The sequence below is a fragment of the Pinus tabuliformis genome, chromosome 5_2 (genome assembly GCF_031772625.1).
Source record: "Pinus tabuliformis cultivar Carrire ecotype Pingquan chromosome 5_2, CPIR1, whole genome shotgun sequence".
Classification (NCBI taxonomy): domain Eukaryota; kingdom Viridiplantae; phylum Streptophyta; class Pinopsida; order Pinales; family Pinaceae; genus Pinus; species Pinus tabuliformis.
This window is the reverse complement of record NC_142306.1, coordinates 89237838-89253345: the sequence shown is the minus strand read 5'-3', so window position 1 is coordinate 89253345 and position 15508 is coordinate 89237838.

Below are 15508 nucleotides of genomic sequence, written 5' to 3'. Positions count from 1 at the left end.
CTCAGATGAAAGTTTTCATTCATGGTATGAGGAGAAGAGAAGTAATCCATTGGATGAGCTAAGTCCCAGTGTGCATGAATTTTAAGATCCTTATGCAGTGTTTTTGGAGGCAGCTAGAGAATCCATAGTATTCAACGGATCTGTTCACAAGTTTTCATGGGAGTTGCCTTACAGTAGTTCTCTCTTGTTGTTCATAAGAAAGCACTTCTGAAGAATACAAACAACAGCTGAAATACTTACTTGGTTGCATTGGTTGTTTCATTTCACTTGATCAGGTGATGAATGGAATAGTTAGATTAGGCTTTATTGAGTAACCTCCATTTTGAAAATGTTTTCTAGTTTGTTAGTTGTCTTTTAATATTGAGTCAATTTCAAGTCAATTTGTGTTGTCAAGTCGTTAGTTTTCAGTCATGCATTTCAGTTTGAGTTTTTGAATCCATTGCCCAATGGATAAGGCACTGGTCTGCTCTCCCAAAGATCTGCAGTTCTTGGCACCTCCAAGGAGCTACCATCCCCATTGGAGCCAATGTTAGTGTCAGTCTTTGAAACCTTCCTCCAGTGATCAAACATGCTCTTACAAAGTGATTTTAAGGTGTCAAGGTCAAATTTTGTCATTTCAGTGAGTCTTCAAGCAAAATTTGGTCACTAGGCATTAGGTCTAGGGTTTGTTTTCACTCCATTCAAAGTTGTCCAAATGTCGGTCCATGTCACCATGCAGCTGAGTGTACCATCATTCGGAGGGATTTTATCATCATGTCAGGTTCCAATGGGTCATTTTACACCTTGTTCATGCTTTAGTTGTGCCTAGGTAAGGTTCATTTACCTCTCCTAGGGTTTTGAAGGTAATTTCTCTTGCATGGTAAAATCATCAACAAAACTTGTATCCTGATGTTCATACACCTTCCCCTATCCTTAATGTACCTTATTAAACACTTCCCATCACTGATATCCCTCAAATTCCTCATTTTCGCACAAACCCTAGTTTCTTGCTACAATTTGACAATTTTTTAGGCTAGGCCTGTGTTTTCCCCTTTTGGACCCCTTCCCCTCACTCAATCTTTGAAATTCCACTTTCACCTACTTCCTAACATCCCTCCCTACTTCCAAAAATTTTCTCAAGAATTTAGAAGCCCCTTTTCCCTTTCATTTCGCTTCATTTTGACAAATCCCCTGTTCCCCACATCGGGATAGGTTTTACTCAAATGATGTTTCTAAGCAATAAAAAATGAATTTGGAAAACGTGAGAGAGGTTTTTGTCCATAATGGGCAAAGGAAGAAAATCCTCCTTTACTTTTTACACAGGTGTCATGGTTTTAGAGAAATGTCAAAAATAGAGTTGCCTGAGGAGAATTGATGCACCTGTGAAGTGACCTTGGGAAAAATGATGATTTCTCCTAGCTTGATTAGCCAAATGACTTGCTTAATGAGTCAAATGATAATTAGACATAAATATTATTCGAAGGAGCTATCATGAGCTCAATTTGGAGTTGAGGAAGACCTCTAAAAGTTGATTGTAACAGCACTCTGCCTTTAGGCAGCCTCATTTTGCACATTTTGACCAGTCTTCGGAGATTTGACTTTTGACAGGGAAAATAAACTCCAAATTAAAAAATTCAAGTTGTTTCAGAAAGTAGACTCAATAATGTTTCCATCTAGCTATCCTGTACCCAATTTGGACACTAGGAAGGCCTCCAAAACGTGATCAGAAAATGGCACTACGCTTTTGATGGGGGGCTTCAAATGCAAAAAAGTTTACATTTTTGGAATCATCATGAAAATTTATGCTTGCTCAGAAATGGATGAGAAATTTTGACAAGTTTTGGACCTCCAAAAAGGCCAAAAACACCCAAAAAATGCCCTCTCTACCACTTTTTTGCCACACAGGAAGCAGTCTTGGGATATTTCATTTTTGGAGGGGCAAATGGACTCCAAATCAAAAAATTGAAGTTTCCCCAGAAAGTAGACTCACCAAGATTTCCAATGAGCTATTTTTCACCTGATTTGGACTTTGGGAAGCCTTCCAAAACTTGACTAGAAAAATTTCTATGCATAAGATCAGTGGCGCTACGCATAGGAGAAAAATTTGCCAATTTTGCCTGTTTGTTCAGAATTTCTCCTAGTTTGCTGTCACTTTGACTTTTTATTCTCTCTTGGTCAATTAATGATGTAATTTGATGTAACTTGATGTACCATGATGTAAATATGATGAGAAAATTACCTGAGGAGGTAGATACATTAGTTAGAGTTGGTTTGAGGATGAATGCATCAATTTCCATAGTTTTAGACGCAAGTTGTTCCACCGCCTACTTTTCAGTTCGTAGTTTAGATCTTGTTGAAACAGCTATTTGACTCATGGATTCGACCCCTGATGGCTAGCATAGGTGTTTTGATGCCTACATCTTGTACTTTCTTAGTCATTTTTCAGGGTTGGACTCTTGTGGATGTATTGAGCACTATTGTAAATCACTTCTGCAGTTTTGGCAAGGAAATGAACCAGGGATTTGCAGCATTTTGTGGGATTCTTGTGGCAAGGTGAATTAGAATTGTTTTCTCCTTTGATTTTTAGTTTATCTTATTTGTATATGTGCCATCATCTCTCTTTTTCTACATAACTAAATGAATCAAATTAAAGGGTGGAATCCATTGGTGTTTCAGTGCTCTGCCTTGGGGTTTATTTAGTTCTAGATGTTTTCTACTATTTGAATAGGACTCATGAATCTTGCATGCCATCTCTAACTCCTCACCAGTCTTTAGACTCACCATCACACTCATTTCAAAGTGCTAGAACACTTGCCTACCTCGCCCCACAAAAACCTCTACAAATCTGAGTTGATTTTCCGGACCTAAAGCTACCTTCCTCATCCGATCTAGCAAACAACCATTAAAATCAATCAAATTCCTCTGAGCATATATCTAGCCTAAAATTAGTATTCATATCAGTCATCTCTAGCATTACTTGCCATATTTTCTTTGATATTGACAAGGAGAGAGCCCTCTCCCGACCTAGTAGGGCTGGCTACCAGGTTAAGCGTGGTTTGATGTTACCCTAGACCTGCCTTCCTTAAACCTGAGGTAGATTTAGGCACTAACAGACACTAGATTACAACAATAAAGTAGGAAATAATAATAAAAACTTTATAACTTGTGATACTAATTGGGAATATAGCTTCAACATAGTAATCTTCAATTGTCAGCATACCATTCCGAGAGAAAAGGAATCCAATTCCCAGAAGCCAAAAAATTATGTATGCTCCTTGTTTTCCTTGTAATTAATTGAGCAAGATTAGGACATGCAATTTCCATTTAAAATCTCTAAAATAATTATATAAATATTCAAAGAAAACTTAATGTTACTCATTCATTTTTATCTAATGCACACAAAACTGAATATGCTAACATGTTTTTGAGTTGGAGAGTTATGTAATTCATTTGTCCAAAATCATTGCTTATTGTCATGACTGTTTCTTTTTAATGATCATGCAATGGTCCTATATAATATTTGATCAAAAAATATATTTTTCAAAATATATTCCATTTTTCTATTTCAAAGCTAAATTTTCTTCCAGTTTATGGCATTCAAACAAACCGAAATATTTTTCCTTTAACAAGTCATTGTTGTAATATATTACTAAACCAGTAGCTACGTAATGAATTTATTAGTGGTGGAATACTAATAGATCACAAATACATGCAAGAAACAACACCACCATGTCCTAGGCATGCCAAGTCTTTATCCTCTTGGCTGGAAATATTACTTCATGATAACAACATATTTGACAAAGAACTTTTCTAAAACTAACCAACGCCAGTGTATCCAACAAGAATGAAATTTCTATTTGCATGCCCTCAAAATGTGTGGAAGTATCAAACACGTGTCCTTCACTTCCCTATACACACTCCTCTTTCGTCGTGTCTTCATATGAAGCCCTCAAGTTCAATACTCTTGCAAGTACTGCTACAAAGTTCTAGCTCTAAAGGCACTCATATTTCAAATAGATGAATGTATTGTATCTTGGTTCTAAATGATAGACACAGTGATGGAAGCATCTGTTAATCGTAAGCTCAATTATATGTCTCTATGAAATGGCATAAAGGTAAATGTTTCTATAAAGCTTTAGGTCCAACTCAACATGGACAAAGAAACAACGTCTATCAAGAATTAATCATTATTCTTGATCATTTGTGTGTACTACCATGCATTGTAAAGTTGTGATTGCAAAGAAGAATGACAAGGAAAGAAAAATGCTTGCTACCAAAAATGAAAATGATTTCAAAATGAAAAAAATATTTTCAATTGAACCTAAAGGTAAAAGAATAACTTATTGGTCTAAATATTAAAACTGTAAACCCAATTTTGTTCAATATTTTGGTTGCCCACAACAAAAATTCATTACTACCCTTTGAATCTTTAACCCGAAAAACAAATAACAATCTCCAAGAATATAACTTCAAAAAAGGACCCTCTAAAGCTATTGCAGTTGTCCAAATTTTTTGACATAGGTTAGGCTTCGAATTGGTGAATGATTTAATTTTTATGTAGTTGTATTAAAATGGCATCAAATCAATGTTGACACCATAAATTAGCCCATGGAAAAGGAATGTTTAGATGTTCTTTCATAAGAAGCGACACCCCAGAGTGTTTCCCCTCTAAGAAGGACATCTCCCAAATGTCCCCTATTTGGAAGAGATGCCCTAAGAGATGGAGGGCATCACCAACATCCTGTAGGGTGTCCACTCATATATAAAATGTAACAAATAAGAACAATTTTTGGGCCACTTCCCTTTAACTCGTGCAATATAGACTAAAATCCATAAACAAGTATCAAAATTAAGAGATTGTGCAAATGTTGTCTGGTCTTCTAATCTAAACCTGATGTGAGAAAATGATACGAAATTACCCATCAAATATCCATGCATCCATATGATCTCACACATTCCAAATATAATTACCCATAGTTGTGTTTCAATGCATCTGTGTGCATTCAAATTTTACTATACTCATAGGATGAGCCATATGAATTCTAGGTTCTTTTCAATTATCTCTCTATAGTGCTATCCACTCTTGAAGCTAACCTAGGCCTGAATAAATTGAAGGACATTCCATAAATCATATCATGTATGTACCTTTATTAAATCAATGATTTCTACTTAAAAAATAACTCATAAAGAGAACTGTAAATAAAGAAACAATTTCTGGGCCACTTCCCTTTAACTCATGCAATATAGACAAAAAGCCATAGACAAGCATAAAAATTAAGAGATTGTGCAAAAGTTGGTTGGTGTTCTAATCTAAACTTGATGTGAGAAAATGATGAGATTACCCATCAAATATCCATGCATCCACATGATCTCACACATTCCAAATATAATTACCCATAGCTACTCTGCAACGCTTCTATGTGCATTCAATTTTTATACGGTCATAGGATGAGCCATATGAATTCTAAGAGATTTTCCATTATCTCTCTTCAATGGTATCCACTCTTGAAGCTAACCTCGCCCTACATAAATTGAAGGACCTGCCATAAATCATATCATATATGCTTCCATTATTAAATCAATGATTTCCACCATCCAAGGTTGGAAGGAAGAAACTCTAATTGGGTCTCTAGCCGCTCCTATGGGACTGGGAGTCAACTAATAACTTTGTAGTGGCCATGCATTCATTGTAGAAGAGGCATGTGAAACATTCATTCATGACTATTGCTAAGGAACTCAAATAGATTCCATAGCAATGACATAACCTGAACAGCATAGCTAATGCCATATAACAAAACTATAAAAAAGGTTGATTGAAAGAAAATAAATTCTCAATTTGAAATAAAATCAAATATATGACAGCTGACATTGATCCTAAATTGTAATAAATTCAAAGTTACATCAGACATTCACATTAAAATAGGGAACCTATTGCCAAAAATTCTGGATCATTTAGCAATTTTTGTCAAACTATAGTTGGAGCTGCAGTTCACTGATGAAACCAATGGAGCATTAAACATCCACCAAGATTCCATTCTCATGTCATCTGCCCTACAACCCCCTCACCCTGCATGTGCCAAAAACAGATGATGCCAGGTGCAAGTCCCAAAAAAATTAGGAAGAACGGTTCCACATCGTTGGATGACATGTATCAAAAATAGATGAGTCAAGTCCTGCGATATTTTGGAAGGAGAGTCACACCTATTCACTAATGAATCCAATGGAGCATTAAACATCCACCAAGATTCCATTCTCATGCCATCTTCCTTACAACGCCCTCAAAGCATATGTGCTGAAAACAGATGATGGCAGGTGCAAGTCCTAGGAAATTTTGGTAGAATAGTTCCACATCCTTGGATTGCATGTGTCAAAAATAGATGAGGCTAGGTGCAAGTCCTAGGATATTTTGGAAGGAGATTCACACCTCAAATTTGACATTAAAGAAAAATTCAACCCATGTTATACAATGCTTAATGAATATTATAAAAGAATCCTAAGTAATAGGTGAAGACACAAGAAAGGGGACACAAAAAGAGAAGCCAATTTTGTCTAGTGCGGGTGGCTCACTAGACTGAAGTGCATAGGAGGAAAATTTTAAGAGGATTCGAGGGTGTACTACGAGGAAAAATTGCTGGAGATTGGAGGACCAAGTTGTTGAAAAGAGAGGGGGGTCAATTTGATTGGAGAAACTGATTTTCCAGCGCTGAATTTTGTAAGGCATAATGGCAGCTCAAAGGGAAGGCGCAATGTTGATTTGATGGCAATTTTTCGGGTCAAAATACTCCAGGTTGAGTTCCTTCATAGGTTGATTTCATAGAGGTTTAATTCCTTGGGCTAAATTCATTGTATGTGGGCCAAGTTAAAAGTTCCAGTAAATGCATTTTTCCTTGTAATTTTTTGTTAGTTGAAAACCTTGATTTCCTAGATTAATTAATGACGGAGAATTGTTGTAGGTAAATAAATTTGGGTTGGTATTAGGAGATTTAACACTTACCACTATTCTAGTTTCTTTCAAAACAAAAAATTAGCTTCTAATTGTTTGGTTCATAATAATTGTATCAAAGCCGTGGTCTCATGGGCAGTCACCAACTATGGCTTCTTTTTCAATATCATGGGGAACATAATTAGAAAGCCAAATATTCAATTATTAGTGAAAGAAGTCATAATGATTCCCTTGGATGGAATGAGAGGCCTTGTGAAATAAGTGAATTAATCCATTTGTATATTAATTGTGGCAATGAGAAAAAGGGAAGGGAAGAAGGTAGTAGTATTGAGGAAGAAGATCAACAAAGACCTCAAGATCGAAGAAACAGGCTAACTGACATGGTACTGATTGATATTATTTGTAGGAAACATTAATGGGAGGAAGGCCTAAAATGGGAGTCATCAAAATCAAGATAATTTTAAAGGAAATAATATTAATCAACCAACCACTACTTGTGAGGATTACCATTCCCAAGATTGATGTAGTCAATGAAAAGACTAGACCAATGGTTTGGATTTGTATGTTGTTACATGTCTTTCAATTAAATCCTATGGAGGACTATTAGAAAATCCAATTTTCAACCCTACACTAGAAGGACCTGCATTTTATTGGTGGAAAATGAAGGAACATGAAGGTGATCAACATGAAATTACTACTCGAGATGAATATGTCACTGCTTTTTATTTGAATTTTCAGGCTTACATCCAAGAAGACTACTTCTCACCCTTTCATAATACAAAGCAACAAGGCCCTATGACCTACTACTCTAAAGAGTTTCACCAAGATAGCCTACATATAGAAAATATTTCTCCTCCAAGTTTAGTTGCTATGTATATTGTTGCACACAAGTGCTAGTCCCCTCAAAAGATCCACATGATTACCAGAGTAGATAACAAAGGATGATGAATAAATTACTCACATGGATAAAAAAGATAAACAAGATATGCCAATAGTTTCCCTCATTTCCATACATGGAGTAACCCAATATCAAACCCTACAAGTAAGGAGCAAGGTCAAGGCGAGGACTCTAGTTGCGCTCAATGAGTTTGGCAGAACCCATAACTTTACAGTTTCCTAGTTAGTATTATCAATGAATTCAAAAGTCAATCCATAGCCAAATTTCCAAGTCACAGTAGCCAATGATGTTATGATGGAGTGCACATGAGTGGTTAAATCATTGAAAGTACAACTCAACAACTATGTACTAAGTTTGATATCTACATCATGGCTTTAGTTGACATTGATGTGGTAATGAGTGTAGAGGTTGAAGACCTTCACCAAATTTCCAATGAATTTGGATGAGTACATGAAATTTGAAGGAGGACACTAGCTATGATTAGGTCGCAACATAATGCAAACAAGTTGATTTCCACAAACAAAATGACAAAACTAGTTAAAAGTAACTTGTGTTTCATCCTTCAATGTAATTCCATGAAAGCTTTGCATGTCAAGGTACAGGAACAAAAACCAACAAAAAAAGGGGAAGAGAAAAGGTTGATTAATGAATTTGTAGTTGTCTTCATAGATCTACCCCATGGGCTATTGTTACCAACTCATGTGTATGAAATCTTGAGTGCTATATTTGAAGGGGGCTTAAGAGAGCCTTTTGGTAGAAGACTTGGTTTATGAGGGGACCTTTCTCTATTATTTGATGCAGTTTGGACTATTGGAGGTCATTTTGGGCATTTCTCACATTTTTCAAGGCAAATTCACATATTTGGAGGCATGATGACTTTGTTTGAGTAGCACCTTTAAGTTAGGATGGAATCCAAGATAGACCCCGTGTTGGCACCCTTACATAGGACATCCCTATTTTTGGCTTTTATTATAGGTAAAACAATAAAATAATTGGAAGCCCTCAGAATAAGGAAGACTAAAGACATTGGTAATGACACTTGGCACAAGAAGCAGAACAATCCCCTAGATCAGCCCCTTTTCAAAGCATAACCACTCTTTGAGAGGGGTGCCCAACTTGGAGGAATGACACGTCGCATGTTTGACTTGATCAAAGCATCTAAATCAATGAAATTGACCCATTGAAGTGAAGTGCCCTACTATTGAGGGTTTGTAAGGCATGCTCGTATTATTTTTTTCCAAAAGGTAGTTGCAAGGAGAGCCTATAAAAGAGGACTCATCACTTTTCCATTCATGATTCATGGTGGAGAAAACTCTAGACTAGAGTGTTGGAACTTGAAGACATCTTTGGGGTAGTTCCAGAGCATTGTCATGAAAATTTCAGGGTTGCCTTATCGCATTGTAAGGCCAATTATATTGTTGTTTCAGTGTTTATTTCAACATGGAAAAGGCTGAAAGTGTGATGTTTTGTCCACTTGAAGCCCTTTTTAATTTCAGATCTGAATATGTGCAATATGGGGCCCATTTTGGGCAAGCCTTGACATCTTCAAATCCATATATACTTCAAAAGCTTCCAACATCCTTTTCCGAAACAACTGACCATAAGTTATGGGTTTTATGTTATTTTGGATTTTTCTATATTTTCTCATCAGTTGTGTGTGTGTGTGATTAGGGGCAACTAGGGAGGATGACAGTCTTTTTGCAAGTTACAGTTACGAGTCTACAAAACTGCATTGCTGCTCCTAAACTGTTAAAATTGGAAACTAGGGCCAAACTCCACATGGGGCATCTTATTTATGATAGTTGATATCTTTCTTGGATTCCTGTTTTTGAGAGGTGTGGGATTGATCTAAAGATCATCTGATTCTGACATGTACAAATAAAGTTATGAATTTATTTTGATTACGGAGAAATTGTCAAGGTCGGCGAGTAAACTTATGTAGGCTCAAAAGCCCAACAATCACATCTATTCATCCTTAACGCTTGCTATAAATACATGTTGACTTAGCCTCATTTGGACACACTCATCTTCACACTTCTCTCTCTCTCTCCTCATAGATTGGGTATGGATTTATGGGCCTCTCTCTCCACACATTCAAAATTTCAGGAGAGGGAAATTTCAGGAGGCTGAAATTTCAGGAGGATGAAATTTCAAGTGACCGAATTTTTGGATAGTTTGACCAAGTGTTGACTGGCATGTGTTGACCTCCTTTGACTGCTTTTTTTTTAGGTCTATCTCTTTTTTGGCAGGCCACATTTCTGGGCACAAAAATCAATGCTAAATGTTGAATGTTGACCAGCGTTGACTGTAGCTAGCGCTGACCATAGGTTATCTGTTTGACCAAACTTTGATTGGGCTGAATTTGACCGTTTTGAGGGCTATTTTATCTTGTTTTTTGGAGACCAAGGTTGATTAAAGTTGACCAATTTACTGAGGTTCAAATCTGCCCAGTTGACCAACATTGACTTTTCTGGTAAGGGCTCTTTTGTTGTTGTTATAAATTATCAGATTTGTAAATTTTACTATCTCTCTCTCTCTGCTAAACTATTGAAGGCTAAAAGAAGGTTTGATCAAGGGTTTCCTCACATTGGGGTTTGTCCCTCACTAGTGCCACGTGCTGTGTCCTCTTGTCTTGGCTTTTCTTCTATTGTTTATGTTTGGAGTTGTTTACAGAGGTGGAGGAATTGTTAGGACAGTCGAAAGTGGTCGGAATCTAGGGAAAAGAAATTCAAAAAATCTTGTAGATGCAATGTTTGAATCATGTTTTTGATGGTGGAAATGGATTCAGTACCATAAAAAACGTCTAGGGCACCTAAAATTACGAATTTTGAAAGCTTTTACTTGGATTTACAAAAATCCTTGCCAGACTGTTTCAAAATATGACCAGAATTTCCATAACTTTCAGGGCAAAATGCATAATTTTTAGACTATGGATTTATGTTTATGTTCTATCTGTGTTTTACTATCATGTTTATGTGATTTCTAATCTAAATATTGGTACTGGGCTAATAAAGAAATTGAATTTAAATTGCTCTAAAACATAGAACATACCATTGCTGCCTAAAATTAACATCAACACTGATGTGATCTCAGCGAGTGTGCCTCTCTCTTCTATGGACAGGAACTGAGGTACTACTGTTGCAGAGCCTGCTACACCCCTACTGAAGGAGAACATATCAATAGCAAGAGGTAAAACTAACACTGTGTCTCTTAGAAAGCCACCGTATTAGGAGACAAACTTCCTTGGAACATTGACATTGATGCAACGTGGAAAATTATTGGAATTGAAATCTATTTTGGTATATGAAAAATAAGAAATGAGTATATGTTTAAGTAAATTCAGCATAGTAAATTCTTTACCTGGGATGATGGCTTCCTAATTTGTTAAAAGTTCCAAACCTCCATTTGCAGATCTAAGTGTATGTTTGCAAAGTGGAGATAGAGATTGGGTATCTATGCCAACCTCTAAAGTTTTAAGGTAGTGGACCTTGCAACATGAGAAAGGAACCCTTTACTAACCCTTCCCATTCTACTCGGTCTCTTTGGTCTAAAGGTCACCTTTGAGACTGAACTGGCCATGCATTTTTGGAGCATTATGAAAGTCACCATAGTTAAATCCTCCATGTCACTCCCAAAATGAAAATTTTTGTTGCCTAGATCTCGTTGTCTCCAAGGATAAGAAGCCTACCAAACCTAATCAATGAGATGATGTTTGGGAACCCATTATCACTGGTCTTAGGTCCATTGTTCAAGGTTGGGGGCCACCCGCAAATGATAAATAAGATCCTCTACCCAATAGTAATGATTCCTACTATTGCATGCCTTGACAACTTGAATGGGTCAACTAGCCCTACTTTAATTTCAATATATTTTATTTTAAAGTTTGTACTATACATGTGGCCTATCTGGTATTTGTTATTTTTTTGGCTTGTAAGTTATCTAGATATCTAGGCTTCAGGGTCTCTTAGCTCCTGACAGCTACTTAATGCAGCCCACATTTTTTTATAAAGTGCCTTGTCCATATTTTGATTTAGTAGTAGTCAAAGGAAGCTTTAACAAAAATAAAAAACTAAATAAACCTTTAAGCTTTGCAATTTCCCTAGAGTCCATATTTCAAATTTCAAGCAGCTAAACCAGAAACACTACTAGCAACATAAAAGGAGAAAATATTTCAGTATTGAAGCACAAGGAGAAAGGAAAAGGAACATACAATACTGTCATTAAATAAAATTGAGAGAAAAACAAAAGGAAGGGCCAATATGACTACCCAAAATTTCCCCAAAATACTAATGGTGTGAATCGAATAGCCCATGCAAGATGATTATATAGCTCTCCTCTTGGTCTCCACCATATTCAAGTAAGAACAAGGAAAATTAGTAAAAGGCTAAAAACTAACATGTCAAAAAATACAAAGGTTGTGACATAGTAAAGTATTATTATATACTAATAATAAACATTAGAAACAAAGAAAAAATAAATTTTGAAAATTGAATGAGATATGTCAAGGAAACAACTTCAATAATTTAAATAAATGATTCTCACATTCACCAACTTGACCAAATAGAAACACAAGGACTAAGGGACAGCCAGTTTCAATAGCCACACGGACAAATCCATGCCTCTTTCTAAAAAAAGCAACCTATGAAAAGGTAGTAATTTTAATGTAAGTTCACCTATTCATATACTATTTCCTTGAAGAACACGATACATTTTCATAGTGCCTAAGTGATATTTCTCTCCAAACTAGTGCTTCTAAGTTCTCACTAGCTCTCATGTTTCTCCCTATTGAACTATTGTCTGTTTCACAAAGACAAGAGGGAGCATTTCTCATTCAATAAAAACAGAGCCTTAGAATCATTACCATAAAATGAACATTTATTATTTACACAGACAATGGAGAAGAACTCACCTCTGTACCATACTCCATATAAAATATTTCTCGAACACCACTAGGAATAACAATGCAACTAAAACCAGAGGTCAAATACTTAATAAAGTTCTTCCGAGAAGTAGCCACCAATCCCAACCAAGACCATATATGACATAAGAGTGGTGTGTAGAATATCTAACCAAACGAATCAAAAAATCATGAATCAGAGTACATCCATAGTGTTCTACATGACAGTCTCATCCATCCCTCACAATTTCTAACAAAATTTCATTATGATTAAGAAAGTTACCAAAACATAATGTTGATAGTTTAACTTCATGTGATCTTGTTAGTATTAGTACTTACAACACTACTTGCAAGAGCCTTGATCCTAGGCAGGGGCATATAACCAGTATGATTGCACAGGGCTACAATGTCGATTGGTAAAACTGAATGTGGTTCTACAACAAACACTGTAGACAAAAGTCCATCTTAGAAAACAAAATATTTTCACCCATACAAAATATTGGGAAGACAAACTACAACAAGACTCATATCAAACTCCTCTTAGGTAGAATTTTGTAGAATTTTTCGTAAAAATCAGCTCACTTTGATACCATGTAGAACATTTTCTACAAATTAGCTAGATTTGATACCATGTAGAAATTTCCCACCTATAGATCAACTTGGTAATGCAATGTACTAAAGCAAAACACTTGATCTACTTCTACAAAAAAATTAGCGGAAGCTTAATCAACCATGAGTAACATCAATAAGAACACATATAACTTATAAAAAGGAATCAATCACACATAGCATAGAAGAATTTACCTGGGGAAAGCACCTGCCTAAAACCCCATCTCTGTATTATCATACAAGTGGAAAGATGCCCAAATTACACAATGATCCAGGTGGATGTTGGTGGCCACCCACCTATCCCATTTGGACCCCCACAACTGTCTCTTTCAGTTTTTCACTTTCCTTAATTATAGCGCAGTTTACTATTTTTAGTAGTTTTTCGGGTCCTAAAATTCTGGAGCCGTTTTGAGGCCCTAAACGACGTTTTGTGGGAAATCCACTGCTAGCGATTTTTCTAATAAAAATCATCTTTTCCGTCGTATTCCTCGGAGAGATCTTTCCAACGGGCTATCATGCGCGTCAAACGGAGATAATATGACCAATTCGCGACCCCGGGAAGTTGGCTGTCCAACTCACCCCAAAACGGGGCCCACAATTTGGCGTTTCATCTTCTAGGGTTAGGTTTTGGAATGTGAAGGGTTTTCCATTGTTTCTCAATAATAAATAGGCCTTCGAGCCTCATTGTAAAGACAGTTTGAAACAGTTCAGAGGCATGTAGCCGACACATCTCTTCTCAGAGATAAGCTACCATCGCCCTAGCTGGGTTATTTCTATTTGTAAGCATATTTCAGTATTCTCCATTAATGAAATGAAGTATTATTTCCGCTGCATCTCTGTTTTTATGGTTATCGCATCTCTGTATTTATGGTTATCTCTGTAATCTATTGCGTTCCTGCTTAAATCCGGATCAGTGGTATCAGAGTGGTCTGCTTTTTCTCTGTTTTTCTTTGCATGTCCCCAATGAGGTCGGGATATAAGGAGTTAGGGCTTGAATTGGTCGAACCTTTGCAAGATCAGCCTCGCAAATCTCGACGACCTCCCATGGCGGATGAGAAGAAAGACGAGGGGGCAGGAGATCCTATCAGAATCTTGCTCGAAGAAGCCCTCGAGCGACAAAGGAACGCGATGATGGATAGCTTTGCGCAGATCCTTCAGCGGCTACCCAGAGGCGACGCATCGGCTTCCAACAGCTACTGTGGAAACACCACACCATTTAAGGTACAAGTTAATTTTGAAATCCCCATCTTCGAGGGTCAAATAAACGCAGATGCCGTAGATAAATGGTTAAATCTACCAAATGGGTACTTTTCTGTTCATGAATTTTCAAGTCGGGAAAAGATTGTTTTCGCTCTTCTCAAAGCAGCCCCCCATGTCAAGGACTGGTGGGAAACATACTGCGAGCAGAAGGATGAAAGTATAGGCTCACTGTTTTCAGCCGCCCCCACTTGCAATGACTTCTGGGATGCCATCAAGGAGCAGTACTACCCTGTCAAAAGCTATGAGGACAAATACATCAAATGGACCACACTGCGGCAGGGACGAGATCAAGATGTACCAGAGTTCACAAATATTTTTCATACCCTTCGCACACAGTTGGGTATCAAAGATTCTGAGCTACATCTGGTACTCAAATACCGCGGCTGCCTACATAGATACATCCAGGAAGAGATGGAGTTCTTGAACATCTCCTCACTCAGAACATCATACCGATCCGCTGTCAAAATCGAGCAAAAGTTCAAACAGAAGAAGCGAGACTTTGGATCTGCAAATCCGAAGCCCAAAGGACAAAGCTAAGGCGGGGTGACCCAAGACAACCCCTCTAAGCTGCAAGAAAAGAACACCACCACGAAGCTGAAGAAGGACACAGGAAAGTGGTGTGAGTTCCACAAGCGTCCAACTCATAACACAAGTGAGTGTCGGACCAAGCAGTCGCTGGTGGCGGAGTTGAAGGCTTCCGAATCAGATGCATGTTCCGACTCTGAGCCAGAACCCGACAAGGGGAATGGCAAAGGGAAGGAGATCATTGATGCGGATCCTAGTGCCACTGTTGCCACTGCCAAGATCCAGAAGAATGAGCCCGAAGAGCCAGAGGAGGGGGAACGTCTTTTCCACTCACAAATGTGGGTGAAGGGTTCACCGCTGCAATTCATTGTCGACAGTGGCAGCCAAAAGAACCTCA